This window comes from Anabrus simplex, chromosome 1 (genome assembly GCF_040414725.1).
Source record: "Anabrus simplex isolate iqAnaSimp1 chromosome 1, ASM4041472v1, whole genome shotgun sequence".
NCBI classification, from domain to species: Eukaryota; Metazoa; Arthropoda; class Insecta; order Orthoptera; family Tettigoniidae; genus Anabrus; species Anabrus simplex.
Window position 1 is genome coordinate 1572247218 of NC_090265.1, and position 16299 is coordinate 1572263516.

Sequence of the window (16299 nt, forward strand, 5' to 3'; positions counted from 1 at the left end):
TTAGTATCTGTATTATTTTCAGAAAATATCGTACTATTACGTTCGTAGTTGTAAATCGGGTTACAGAAGGAAGTTTGATGGTAGACGATCTTTACATCACCAAAAGAAAATAAAGTTTGCAAAGTGAGCGAGACTTATGCCGCGGAAAGATAGGCGATTGTCGGCCAAAAGCAGAATATATGACCTGCATTTTTCCGTAAATTTAATTATAAAGATTACGGATCCGGCAGTGGTACGAGGTTTCTAACACGTCTGTCTATAAGTGTGTGTGACATTCTTTCCCAAACTGAAAGGAAAATTCATGAAAAACTGAGCTAGTTTAGGTCGATGCGGTGCGATATAATTTACGAGTGTCTTGACTCGATTTCAGTTGTGCCATCAGGAGCTGGCTCTTGTATTGAATACACTTTGGACAATATTCCTAAACTGGTCTACCACTATTTAAAGTGCCGATTCTTCTCTAGAGCGAGAGAAATCCGCAGAGATCTTCAGGCTCGACAATCTGCTAAGTCTACTCGTACACTATCAAAAGTGGCCTCAAACTAGTTTTGGTGGGTAACTTAAGTCATTTACTTTATTTGAGGAAAGTGCCAGTGTTATTTGCAATTTGGTGTATGTTTAATATTTTATGTGCTCTGTTTAAAAAGTATTTTTTAAGTATGTAAAGCACAATATTGCTCTCGCTTTTCGCAATGTTCTATTTTATTTCGTGTGTTATCTTATAAAAATCCGAAGATATTTCTTCGTGGCGACTAATAGTAGTATTTACAACTCTCTGGCAGTAATATTCATAAGTCTAAGGAATTGAGTGTTGTATTTGATTATTTGCGTATCGGTGTAAAACAGCTGCGGGAGCGCGCTTGAACTCAGTGATCTCACTAGGTATTCTACTCGTCATGGTAGTACCTTTCATAACATTCAGGCGCACATTACCCAGCACCACCCATTCATCAACAGCTTCCATATTGTCACAGTCATAAATAAGACTTCGGTGGTAGTTATATTTTGCTGTGGCCTGTACCAAACACGATGTAAAAATACGGCATCCACCAGTATTTAGTGTTACACCACACAATTTTTCTTGGATATATTTCATAGCGGCCTCGGCCTAGAAAATCAACATATGGGTGAGAGGATTCGTCGCACTGACCACACTTCACCTCGCAATCTGCAGGCCTTTGGGCTGAGCAGCGATCGCTTGGCAGGTCTCTTGTGTCATTGGGTTTATGTTTGATAATTCATCTTTTGTACAACATAAGGGACTATACATTAGTCGTTAAAAATAGGCAATGTCGCCTTTCAGTGCGACTTACGTCATATATGTAATTAAAAATAAGAATATATCATCAGGAAGGGTGGTGTTCATTTTGCGCTCCTTGTAGTGGCAAATTTCACTGAAATTAATTTTTTCTACCCACAGAAGAAAATTGAGATGTGAATCAATGGGTTAAACTGACATAGCTTGCACTCATGTGTATCAGGAGAATCCTTTTCGTCTTTCCTGTCCTACTTCCCTTAGCTAGTTTTTCCTCTCCTGAGCTCGATGATAATACACAGGGGTAGAAGAAAATAGAAATAATTCAGTAGCCAGCCCCTTTTTATCAGGAGCCAGCACATTTTTCGCAAATATACATTATGAACACCACAGGTTAGACTAGGATCAAGCTACGTATTATTTTTGAAATGTGGCCTTAAGTCGTACAGTCTCAGTTCATACAAGAATGGAAATTTATATTTTAAGAGATACGAACCCAAATAATCACCAGTCACCTTCAAGGTCAGCGTCTTTTAAAATTACTCTACATGTGCCTGTTTGATTTCCCACCAGTAACATTCAACTTGCTTAACAATGCAAACCAACCTTCAAAATCAGTGTAGGGTCTGTTTTTTTGCAGTATGATAAGATGCCATGAACAATGCATTCATATGATATAACATATTAGCATTCATTTTCTTGACGCACCTCACTAAAAGTGCACATTCGGGATTTTTCATGAAACTTTCAGCCTCCTGCCGGCCCCGCGGTGTAGTGGTAGCGTGTCTGCCTTTTACTCGGAGGCCCCGGGTTCGATTCCCGGCCAGGTTACGGTTTAGACCTGGATCTGAAGGCTGGTTCGAGGTCCACTCTCTCTACATGATTATTGATTACAACTGAGGAGCTATCTGACGGTGAGATGGCTACCCCGGTCAAGAAAGCCAAGGATAACGGCCGAGAGGATTCGTCGTGCTGACCGCACGACACCTCATAATCTGCAGGCCTCCGGGATGAGCAGTGGTCGCTTGGTAGGCCAAGGCCCTTTGGGACTGTTACGCCATTTCTTCAGCCTCCTGACACTTCGAGTGAGGATAGGATTTTATATGATAGTATGTTTTAAATATTTCCAGTTTAAATGGTCCTGAAAATTCAGATACATCTTTAGAATGTTTGTCGGCAATACTACGAAAGTTACTGCATAATTTCCACTTCGTAATTCCTTCTTCATAGCACAGCCACGGTAGTCATTCAAGCTACGATTCTCTGCATTGTGTATCATTCTCGTACTTCTCTGAATCAGTAACATTCAGCTTGCTTAACAATGTAACCAAACCTTCAAAATCATTGTAGGGTCTGTTATTTTTTGCAATATGATAAGATGCCATGAACAATGCATTCATATGCTGAGACATATTAGCATTCATTTTCTTTACGCACTTCGCTGAAAGTGCTGAAATTTCCGTTTGCCTGAAAATTGAAATTTCGACGTATTTTTTATGTTTGATCTATCATTGTCCCGAACACCATAAATTTCACGCTGGTCATTGTCGTCCTGAACTCTACAGTCGGCACTTCCATCAAGTGTTTTGTCACATTCACTCCCTTCTGTATCACTTTGTGTTACGTTTACGGGCCCTACTTACGAAGAAATCTGAAAGAATACACTGTTTGTTACTCGCATCAGTCAATTTGTGCGGTTTTGTTCGTTTCAGTTTGCCGATTTTCTCCAGTATAGCACAGAAACGTGAAATACACCAGCGTTAAATGGCTTCCGAGTTCGCGGGCTTTGATATCTGATGCTACGTTGCCAATTTTCCATAAACGCACACGAATAAAAACAACCGTATTTATAAAGTGCCAACTGTTCAATACCAAAATGCTGTAATCAAATTAAAAGTATAAATATTGTTCGGTGAAAATACAAGAATTGATAAACACGTCATTCCGTATGTTCTAAATGCAAAGAATGAATTCCACGGGAATTTACAGTATCAGCACTGCTTTGGCGGCAATAGTCGAGGAACGGCTAGTCACGGGAAAGATGATGGTAATGTAGTGTTTGTGGAATTATTTAACGTAGTAGTTCTCTGCATTTCTCCACAACTCTGGTCTGATCTTTGTACTCGGCTACCGATAGCTGATCATCTGTAATAGAACTCGATGTGTTACGATATGTTCACATGAAAGGATACTTGTTTGACGGGTTACAACGATATCTCCCATGACCGCTAGGCAGCTCCCGCGCGGAACTGAAACGTCCAGTTCCAAGCTACGAAGAGCAATTACAGAATTCAAGACTCTGCCAAAAGCACAGAAAATGTTTATTGCACATATTAGAATATATGAGCTACAGAAAAAAAACGTGAAACACCACACGACTTGTTACTTTGTAAAGTAATGGGAAAGTACATGTAAGGGAATTCCTGATTTCTAAAAATAAATCGTCAAAACCGAATTTGAAAATTCAGGCGCCAGGTAAAAATTTTCAGGCGCCATGGCGACTGGGCGCCCGGTATTTTTCGACCCCTGATAATACAGTATGTTTGCAAAGCTCAAGGCCTGAGGAGCCTTATGATTTAATACCTTTCAAGGCCCCCCCTACGAGTCAATCAATCAATCAATCAATCAATCAATCAATCAATCAATCAATCAATCAATCAATCAATCAATCAATCAATCAATCAATCAATCAATCAATCAATCAATCAATCAATCAATCAATCAATCAATCAATCAATCAATCAATCAATCAATCAATCAATCAATCAATCAATCAATCAATCAATCAATCAATCAATCAATCAATCAATCAATCAATCAATCAATCAATCAATCCCACTGATCTGCATTTAAAGCAGCCGCCCAGGTTTCCCTATCTGTTGTTTTCCTAGTCTTTTCTTAAATAATTGCAAAGAATTTGGAAATTTATTGAACTCTTTTGGGTTAATTATTCCAATCCCTAACTCCTCTTCGTATAAACGAATATTTGCCTCAATTTGTCCTCTTGATTTCCAGCTTTATCTTCATATTGTGATATTTCCTGATTTTAAAAACACCACTCAAACTTATTCGTCTACTAATGTCATTCTACGCCATCTCTCCACGGACAGCTCGGAACATACCACTTAGTCGAGCAGCTCGTTTATTTTCTCCCAAGTCTTCCCAGCCCAAACTTTGCAACGTTTTCGTAACGCTACTCTTTTGTCAGAAATCACCCAGAACAAATCGAGCCGCTTTCCTTTGGATTTTATTTCCAGTTCTCGAATCAAGTAATCCTGGTGAGGGTCTCGTAGACTGGGACCATACTCTAGTTGGGGTCTTATATGCCCTCTCCATTACATCCTTACTACAACTCCTAAATAACCTCATAACCATTTCCAGAGATCTGTATCCTTTATTTATAATCCAGTTTATGTTATTACCCCAATGAATACCTTTCCTTATATTAACACCTAGATACTTACAATGATCCGTACAAAGAACTTTCACCCCATCAATGCAGTAATTAAAACTGAGAGGACTTTTCCTATTAGTGAACCTCACAACATGATTTTTAACCCCGTTTATCACCATACCGTTGTCTGCTGTCCATCTTACAACATTTTTGAGGTCATTTTGCAGTTGCTCACAATCTTGTAATTTATTACTCTGAACAGAATAACATCATCCGCAAAAACATCATCTCTGATTTCAGGTCTTTCCTCAAATCATTTTTATATATAAGAAAACATAAATGTCCAATAATACTGCCTTGACGAATTTCTCTCTTAATGATTAAAGGATCAAATAATGCTTCACCTACTCTAATTCTCTGAGTTCTGTTTTCTAGAAATATGACCGACTAATCAGTCACTCTTTTGTTTAGTCCAATTGCAGTAACTTTTTGGCAGTAGTCTACCATGATCCACCCTATCAAATGCCTTAGGTAGGTCAATCGCATTACAGTCCATTTGATACGGAGTCTGCTATATCTTGCTGGAATCCTACAAGTTGAGCTTCAGTGGAATAACTTTCCTAAACCCGAACTGCCTTCTATCGAACCAGTTATTAATTTCGCAAACATGTCTAATATAATAAAAAATAAAACCTTTCTTTTGCTGATACCTTCATTCTTTCGTGTATCAGGCCACTTCATTTTTTTCTATGATTAGAATGAAGGTAAAATTATTATCTGATCGTACTTCCACATAAAACGGTAATTATCACTACCACCGCCAGTGTTTCAACTTTAATTAAAAATTAGCAAAATTTAGATCTGATGAAAGTTTTTATTCTTGCCGTATGAGCCCAGAAATGTGTTCACATTTTGATTAGGAAAGAGTTCGCTGTCTTTTGTTTTCTATTGTTGTTGCGCCGGCGCGCGCGTCCTCCCCACCCCACAAGTCGCGACGCCTCGCGCCTGTACGGTACATAGTGGAGCCCCGTCACACGGCGCGCGGACGTGCTTCTCTTCGGCTGAGTTCGGCGCTGCTCGCTCTCGGGAGTGTGTGTGCGTGCGTGCGTGCGTGTGTCTGTGTGCTTTCGCGCTTCTTCGGATCGTCTTACCATAACAATACCGCAGTGTTATTCAACGATTGGCAGTCGTAACGATTACCAGGAGATCACGTTATCTGAAAAGAAAAAAGGAAGCATTGCCGGACGTCTAACAAGAAGACAACAATCTCCCTGCCGTCAAGATGTGTGTATAGTATACAGCATTATGTTTTCACTATTGCAGAGGTGCGATGGTGTACTACCAACATGGATCTTCAGTAGTTCCCACTCATATTCTAGGATGTATTTATTTTTGAAATATCTTTTTATAAGTTTCTGTTCTCGCGAAATGCTGAGGAACCAAGTTGGAACCAAGCCAGAACGCCTGTGTCTTCTACATTAAAGGTATAGCGTTGGGTAATAGCACTAATTTTAACCATGTTCTTGTACCTGTATTTTAGTTCTGGGTTGAGACTACACATACTTATTACTATTCTTTCCTCTCTGGTACTTTATAATAATTACAAGTTAGTCTCTTAAGAACGTTGTGTTCGTATACGTATTTTATATGAACATGAAACGAAAACCATGAATTTATTAGAAGAAAATATTTCTGTATATTTTCTTCCGGGACGTTGTTTGAAAAATAACTTTTCTAATCAACCTTCTTGATTATTTTCTCAGACTTTGTTCGAAATGTCTGGTTTAAATCGTTTTCGGATTTGTTCATATTTTCCATCATTTTATATCAGCGATATAGGGCATTACAAAGCAGGATAACATTTTATTACATATATTGAGATATTTGACATTTGGAAGTAAATAGAAAAATCTATACTTGAAAATTAATTTGATAAATTGTCGGCCCCTGTAGGTTTTAATATCAATCAGAGATATTAACTACGAATGTAATGGTGCTAATCTTCGAGCGATGGTATTTAAATATTGTAGTACACCGGTTTATGTATATCTGTCCTTTTATAATCTTGTGGGAGACTATTTTCCCGAACAACGAAGCTATAAATTAAATCACTGCATTAAAACGTGAACTATAAATGTGATTCGCTCATATTTTTGCCTTTCCGATGCAATAACCATCTTGTTACGGTTAGAATCTCAGAGGTAATGAGTATTTTCGGTTCACTTCTATTGACATGAATACATTGCTTTAAAACAATTCAATTTCTCCATTTATATTTCAATTATTTTAACATCACTGATTTTCGTTAGCATATTAACTTAATTTTGTTGTCTTCTTGTTATTAAATACTTTAAATGTTGAAGTATACGTCGTTATATTAGTAAGATTAGCGTTCCTTTATAAAGGAACGAATTGTCGAGGAGATCGTTGATATGAATTTTCCTCTCAAAAAAAAAAAAAAAAAAAACAAAAACCGTTATTCCAACTACTCAAATTGAATATGAACGTTAGACAATTGGATAATCGTTTATTTTTGATAAGTTTCTCTCTTCAGTAAACACATGTCATATCTAAGAATCAACCGAGGATTTCGAATAGACAATGAGGTATTGCATTTAATTAGGAAAAGAAAAAGAAAGACAGAAAGAAAACAATATACAGAAGAAACTGTGATGGAAACTTAATGTTATTGCACATTGTAGTTATTTTGTTTTTCTTTATAATGTTTTAGTAGTGCAGTTAGTTCCGTACTATTGTGGTAAATTTAAAATAATTTATTCATTGGAACAGAAATAGGCAGATTATTATATAAATATTTAGTTATTGCATTAATGGTAGTATACGAAACATCTGTCTTTGAAGGCGTTCATCGTATGAATAGAAATGGATCATCATCTTTTAAATTCTCACGGGACAACTTAGATATCGTTGGTGTTAATTCCTTATGGAAAAACATGTAATTTATATAACTGTCAGAAGATTTCAACATCGCATGATTTTGTTCGACATTATAATATTAAAAACGTATATACCGACGACAATGTTATTCCTAAATACGAATATACAAAAATATTATTTAATTAATACGAAAGTCATGGGTAGAGACGTTTATACACGGGACATCGTTATTGTTTTATTTCCACGTTTTAAAATAAGTTAACTTCTGTCATGTCATTAAAATAGTTCACAGTAATTCCTTCAGTATCAAATGTGATGTTAACGAAATGATGTCAAGTGATTATTTATCTTTTTACCACGTCTAGATGAGGAGGGTTATGAGTGATTTATTAGACAGAAAAGAAATAAACGTTATATATCTATTATTCATCGGAGTATACTTCCACTTTTGCGTGGAAATATAAGAATGAAGTGCATTCGTGTAGAATCGGACTAGTTTGGAGGGGAAGAAGTTATTCACGTGCATTTTGTCAACGTTGAAATCAACAAGATTTTTCCATTAAATTAACCGCAGAAAGCGAAAAAAGTGTTCAATGTCCGGTCAGTAGTTTGGCCAATTCTAGCCTAGTCAACAAAAGTTCTGTGGGTAGTCAAAATTGTTTTGTGTTGTCTTGATGAAACAAAATACCCTTTGCAGTTGATTAATTCTGACCTTTTCATACTGGATGAAGTACAACTTTGAAATTTATCGTATGATACTTTCAGAGTAAAAAGCTTCCGTGGCTCAGACGGCAGCGCGTCGGCCTCTCACCGCTGGATACCGTGGTTCATATCCCGGTCACTCCATGTGAGATTTGTGCTGGACAAAGCGGAGGCGGGACAGGTTTTTCTCCGGGTACTCCGGTTTTCCCTGTCATCTTTCATTCCAGCAACACCCTGCATTATCATTTCATAGCATCTATCAGTCATTACTAAATCACTTTGGGAGTGGCGACCCCATCGTACTAATAGCCTATATATGATTCATTCATTACATCCCTCACCCGCTCAAAGACTGGAAAACAGGTTGTAGGTTTTCATTTTCATTTTCACTTTGAGAGTAACTCATAATAAAGAAATCTCACCATTCATAATGCATTAACGTCTGTCCAGAAATACAGTATTTCGCAATGAACCTCCGAACCACTGATACACGAACAATATTTCCTGTGCACAGGTCGCAAAATGTTTTACACGTTTGTGCAGCATTTTTCTATAATTTAATATATAAACAGCATTGCATACTAAAAATGTAACATTTTCTCATCGGCATACGAAACTCAGTAAGAACACACAGCTTCTACTGATGTCGACAGCACTATACTGAAAAATGCTGTTGCCTTGGAAGTGGTTAAAACACACGTGTTTTCAAACAGTAGGACTGTTTACAGCACGCTCAAACAACTGTCAAAACATTCAGAAAAGATCTTTCAATTCAATGTATGATGGTGGTATTGCGCTTAGAGGTTGGGTAAGTAGTTATCCGGAGAATGCGGTTGATTGTCTTAGCGGGGATAAAATACTCGGCAATAAATTGAAGCAATTAATATATTCGTTGTGAGAATAGAGACTTGATAGAGGGCCTATTGAAACCAACGTGAGATTAAGTAGTTCAGTGACCTTGTTTATTAGTTTTGTGCATTAGTATTAATTATTTAAACAGGATAGGGCCAACTGTGGGCCAGGAATACAGAAGCTACATTACTTTTTTTGTACGAAGGCTTAGACTTATATATAGTATACCTTTTTCTTTACATGTTCGCCAATGGTTTTTCAATTTCAGGCTTCGCTGCTTTGGCTGAGGTGTTACGCGTTTTAGCAAGTTCTTTCTCAGGATTATCTCTCAATTCCACAACTTTCTTTCAAATAAATAAATAAATAAATAAATAAATAAATAAATAAATAAATAAATAAATAAATAAATAAATAAATAAATAAATAAATAAATAAATAAATAAATAAATAAATAAATAAATAAATAAATAAATAAATAAATAAATAAATAAATAAATAAATAAATAAATAATGTCTTGAATTTTGTGCAATCTCCACGTAGATCTTTGTGTACCTTTATCAGCTATGGAGGATGGGTTTTTCCATTTTTTCTGACGAATGCGTATTCTATCAGCCGATCTCTCTGGGGGCATTCTCGTTATGTGTGTAAGAGGTAACCTCCGCTTTCTCAGTGATCTTTTCGATACTAACGTATAATTTTTTATTGGACCTTAGATAGAAGGTAAATATTTTTCCTGAAGAACTACGAACTGAAGAAATGATCTTCAATTTGGCTATTATTATTATTATTATTATTATTATTATTATTATTATTATTATTATTATTATTATTATAATGAAACGATATGCATATTGTGTGCTTAAAATGACTGTGCCACTTAACACCAAAAAATCTTTCAACATTGCTCGGAACGTAGACATCTTATTGTTAGATGAATGCGTCCACGATTATAAAAAATAATGCGGTGACTTTGTCATTGGACTATTTATTCATGATATAATGGCAAACGTAATCAGAATCACAGTGAGTTTTCTTTAACATAAAGCTTATGAATTATGCATACATTTCCCTGATTTTTATAAAATGATGAAGATGACGTTACGGTAAGTCAATTATTTGCTATTACGTAATGAAATGAATTTTCGAATGACCTAATGTGAATGTAAGTGTTCCTCTGTATGCAACGCTGTCCCTGATTGAGATATCGAAGAGATTTGCAGTTAGCTAGGATCATACTAAATACAATGAAGTCCAGTCCCATTGAAGAATATGTTGTCATTTTGCATCTACGGCCATTCCTCTCGTGTACGGTAATTACTGTATTTTTTGAAATAATGCCTTATTATTAAGTCGGAATTGCTGCGCGCATCTGTGATTTAGTAGAAGCACGTGAAAAGAAATACCGTCAGCATCCAATAAATTTATAGTAGTTGAATAGTAAAACAGTTTCGTGTATCATCGATGTTAGTTTTCAGATTCACGTGTCTCTCTATTGAATGGATATTGGGCCCTGCACCAGTGTTTGAACGCCTGAGCTGTTTTGTCTTCTGTCAACTGTACAGACCTGCATTATCTTAATTTTTTCTAAATACAAATATATATGTTGTGAGCAGAATATTAGGTCTTATGCGAGTAATTATTATTAATTAGCTTCGTTATTTTTACAATATGTTGATTATATGGTTCTATTCTGGGTGATATGCTTCATTCTTGGGTGTTTCTAGTTCATGGCATGACACATTTTGAATCGAGGAAAGACATGGATCGTTCTCTATTTATTTACTTAAACCTTGAGCTATAGCTTTAACAAGAATGCAGATTGCTATGAAATGATCCTGTGAGTTTTCCATAAACCAAACCAAACCACATGGCGCAACAGCCCCGAAGGGCCGTGGCCTACCAAGCGACCGCTGCTCTGCATGAAAGCCTGCAGATTATGAGGTGGTGTGTGGTCAGCACCACGAATCGTGAGTTTTCCATACAATTCTAGATTATATTTTCGGCTTTATAATTCAGTCTAGACATATTTCCATTTATTTTCCTACCACCGTTCATCCATGATATAGTTGCAAATGCACTTTAGATCACAGCGGGTCTTTATTGACTAGAAATCTATGATTGCATGCATCTCATAAATCTCCCTATTTTACATGATTCTATGCATTCTCTGACAATGACAAATATTTTCAACGACAAAATATAGTAATGTTAAAATCCAGGAAAACTGCCACTAATTATGATTTTATGAAGCTGATGGTCGCATTGTTCTACCCGTCAAAATAACAATTGATTTTGAAATATTTGTCTAGGATTTGAGCTTGAATTCACCTGGTACACAACAAACGAAGACCAACACCAATATAACCAATTTCAGCACAGGCCAAGATTAAACTGGGAGGTAAAATGAAATGGCGTATGGCTTTTAGTGTCGGGAGTGTCCGAGGACAAGTTCGACTCGTCAGGTGCAGGTCTTTTGATTTAACTCCTGTAGGCTACCTGCGCGTAGTGATGAGGATGAAATGATGAATCTGAATCTAGGAATAAGAGTGGCCAGGGAATATGGTTTACCCACATTGTTGTGTGGAATGGGAGGGTAAACTTTAACTCCAGGTCCTGTACCAGAAACTGGAACCTTTGAAATGTGGTTTTACAGACGGATGTTACATATCACGTGAACAGAAAATGTGAGCATTACCGATATAATGGAAAGGCTAAGCATATGAAAAGATTTGCGGTGATATAGGATCGTACTGAATACAATGAAGTCCAGTCACGTTGAAGAATATGTGTATCATTTTCGTCAACATGAGATAGAATAGAAATACCTACTACGGCCATTTTTCTCGCGTACTTATTGTACTTTTGAAATTCTGCCTTGTAGAGTATGAGTATCCTGATCAAACACATTAATTTTGAATAATAATAATAATAATAATAATAATAATAATAATAATAATAATAATAATAATAATAATAATAATAATAATAATAATAATAATAATAATAATAATGCATGTTCCACCCTTGTCCCGTTTCTCAACGGGGTTGCGTATGAAGTTATATGAATCTTCGTAGGAGTTTTTATGGCCGGATGCCCTTCCTGACGTCAACCTCATCAGAGAAGTTAATGGAATGAAATGAATGACGTGATAATTATATGATAATAGAAAGGGAGAGGGAGAAACCCTGTGCCGGCACATAGCTTACTCCTGACGAATAGCATCAAGGGGTCTGCTCAAGACTTTACGTCCCCATCCGACGGACGAATCACCATCAACAGAGCCATATGCCCTCTTTCCATATGAACACCGCGGAGAGGTTTGGAATTGAATCCGGGCTTTTGGTACGCAGTCTAGAGATTAGAAGTTGTGTACCATCACGTCCCCTACCCTGCCGGCCAACATTCTGATGGTGAAAATATTCTCGACCAACGGGACTCGAACCGGCTAACCACGGTGTCTGACCGTATAGACTTCAACGCCTTAACGATCATGGCCACCAGGCGGACAATAATAATAATAATAATAATAATAATAATAATAATAATAATAATAATAATAGCAATAATAATAATAACATCCGCCTCTGTGGTGCAGTGGTTAGTGTGATTAGCTGCCACCCCCAGATGCCCGGGTTCGATTCCCGGCCCTGCCACGAAATTCGAAAAAGTTATATGAGCGCTGGAACGGGGTCCACTCAGCCTCGGGAGGTCAACTGAGTAGATGTGGGTTCGATTCCCACCTCAGCCATCCTGGAAGTGGTTTTCCGTGGTTTCCCACTTCTCCTCCAGGCAAATGCCGGGATGGTACCTAACTTAAGGCCACGGCCACTTCCTTCCCTCTTCCGTCCAATCTTCCCATCCCCACCTAGGCCCCTGTTCAGCATAGCTGGTGAGGCCGCCTGGGCGAGGTACTGGTCATCCTCCCCAGTTGTATCCCGCGACCCAATGTCGCACACTCCAGGACACTGCCCTTGAGGCGGTAGAGGTGGGATCCCTCGCTGAGTCCGAGGGAATAACCAACCCTGAAGGGTAAGCAGATTAAGAAAGAAATAATAATAATAATAATAATAATAATAATAATAATAATAATAATAATAATAATAATAATAATAATAATAATAATAATGAAAATGTAAATCCACAGCCTGTTTCCAGTCATTCGACCGGGTCAGTAATGGAATGAATGAAGCCCCCATCTGGCGGCGAGGATAGGAATTGTGCCGGCTGCCGAAGCCTGTCGCACTCCTCTGGGGCAATTTAAAATGCCTTACAGATGAAATGAAGTGATATTGAAGAGTGTTTCTGGAATGAAAGACGACAGGGAAAACCGGAGCACCCGGAGTAAACCTGTTCCGCCTCCGCTTTGTCCAGCACAAATCTCACGTGGGGTGACCGGGATTTGAACCACGCAACCCAGTGGTGAGAGGCCGGCGTGCTGCCGCCTGAGCCACGGAGGCGCGCAATAATAATAATAATAATAATAATAATAATAATAATAATAATAATAATAATAATAATTTTAAATTTGATTAGAAGCTAAATTCAATGTTGCTTTGATAGAATTTGAAATATCCCTCACGAGGTCAGCGTATTATTTAATATGTTGTTCTCACCAGTTAAATGAAAACATAAACATAATTCTGTATGTGAAAAACAAAGTTAAGGTTAATATAGGGAACTGAAAGGAAATGACGCGTACTGTCATACGGATTTCAAATGAACGGTGAAGGTCATGTTGAATCGACAAATATTGGTCGTGTTCAATAATTTTATTCTAGGTACCTACACTGTATGTTCCTTGGTCCTGGAACAAATAGCTGGGATTCGTGCAGGGCTTGGTGACTGAGGTGGTGCTAATCTTGTCGGACTAGGCAGACTGATCAACTAAATCATATTTCAAGCTACGAGTCTGATTCTGCATTGATACTGGGGTATCTTCTTGAGCTAATATTGGCATACTGGAAGTGGGAAGCGCCCTGTCATAGTATTTAATCTCCACTGGGTCCTATATGGCATCCTGAAACTATTGTTTCTCGCCTGTCTTATCTAACACCCGAATATGAACATAGAGTTACATTCTTCTACGGGAGTATCGTACTTGCTCTGCCTTACACACACCTTGAATAGGACTGGGTTTGATGTGGTGAACTATTTTGGAATCGACAACCCAGTTGATGTCCTCTTTAAATGCTTTTTCACTTTTTTTAAATAAGTTTTCATTCCTCTCCCTGAAGGGGAGGAGCGGGCCATCTTGAAGGTTACGCCTTCACCCCGGCCAGGAGTTTCAGCGGTTTGGGGAAGGAGCAGTGGCATTAGAAAGGGGCGAATTTGAAGTGAGGAAGAGCGAGGTGCGCAGGAGAATTCTTTTGTTTATTTTCTTTTTATTTTATATGTTTTAAATGTTTATACGTGTTTTCTTTAAATACAAGTGCATAATAATAAAGTGACGCATAACTTGTTTTAAAAATTGTAAGTGTCTAAACGTCCTCTCATTAAGCGTTTCGGAATTTGCCGTACACATACGAGTGCTAATGGAGTGGAGCGGATCTCTCAATACTTCATCCCAATAACAAAGCCTCAGATCTTTTATTTAACAACGCGGCTGATCGTTCCTGATATAATCCCCTTATAGCGTACGATTTGTAGCCTACATTTCTCTGGAATCTATGGGGGCGCTGCAGCTGGTAGCAACACCTAATCAAGTCATATATTCCTTGAGTTGCTGTGAAATTATAGGTCTGAGTGAATGTAAGCTGGAACATAGAATAGTGTAAACACTTGTTGAAGACAAGCTATCACAGCCGAAGAGCTTTCATCTTTATGCCGGTAAGAAAAAAATCCGAATATTCGTTTAGGGTCCGTTGGTTTCGATAAAAATTATATTTATTTTCCTAGCACACTTTGCATGAACTAGTGATTATTTCGGCCCATTCAACAGAGAAGACGATTTTACATCTCGCATACTGGTGGTTGAGATCGGAATGAAGTTTGGTTAGAGTTCCATTAACACGAGGGCCGATGACCTAGATGATACGTCCATTTAAACAACAAGCAACATTCACACGATAGATCGAATCACTTGCATAAGAGATGACACTTGCAGCTGTTCTTTCTTTTTCTGACCGTTAGACAATGTCGAAGTTATAATACGAGAGTTCCAAAGCTAGCGTATTATTTCTCAGCATCACACTGTATTTTTTTCGTATATCCGTCCGCAGGAAAAGCATCCGGGCGTAAAACCGGGACAAATTGATGCCAAGGGCATCGAAAAAAAAGAAAGGCCAGGAAAAAGAATGTTATTATTATTATTATTATTATTATCATTATTATATGCCTTTGCTGGCGAGATGTAGTGTTTACAGTGCACTATGTCTTCTGGTATGGGCTATATCAAATTTGTTACATTCATTGACCTGTCTCAGTCTCATCCTTGGCTTTGACAATATGAAAGTGACTGAGGTATGAGTGATGCTAGTAATACCATTGCTTATGCAGCCAGTCCCTGTTATGAATGGTGTGAAGATATCGCTCATACGGTCGGATGGTGCATGCATTTCAGTGGGCTTGGCAGACTGATATGTAATAGCAGCGGCTGCCTCGGTGAGGAAAGCAACGGGAAACTACCTCACTCCTCATTTCCCTAGTACGCCTCTTCAGTGACGCCTAGGCTATTTATGACAGCTGTTGGCGGAACTGTAGAGGATCAAACCAGCCTTCGGGCTGAATACCCAACATACATACATCATTATTATTTCCGGCTCCATGGATAAATGGTTAGCGTGCTGGCCTTTGGTTAGAGGGGTCTCAGGTTCGATTCCCAGCAGGGTCGGGAATTTTAACCATAATTGGTTAATTCTCCTGGCACGGGGACTGAGATGTATGTGTCGCCTTCATCATCATTTCATCCTCTTCAGGACGCGCAGGTCGCCCACGGGAGTCAAATCAAAAGACCTGCACCGGGCGAGCCGAAGTCCTCGGACACTCCGGGCACTAAAGGCCATACGCCATTTCATTTTCATTATATTATTATTATTATTATTATTATTATTATTATTATTATTATTATTATTATAATTATTATACGAGAAACCAGTATGGAGAAGTTAATCCATTTAGTGTGTAGGATGTATGGTACAAAAGAAGTCCCATCCGATGTTAGACAGAATGTTGTTATAGCTATTCCCAATAAATCAGGT

The 16299-nt window shown here is 37.9% G+C and overlaps 1 protein-coding gene across 1 annotated transcript in view; it reads left to right on the plus strand.

Moving 5' to 3' along the window:
- The first annotated feature begins 5681 nt into the window (after positions 1–5681).
- LOC136862547 (uncharacterized) overlaps positions 5682–16299 on the plus strand; it is a 277882-nt gene continuing 267264 nt past the window's right edge. The window contains exon 1 of the mRNA XM_067138890.2: positions 5682–5933. The gene's annotated coding sequence lies outside the window, so the exon portion shown is untranslated. The remainder of the gene's footprint in view (positions 5934–16299) is intronic.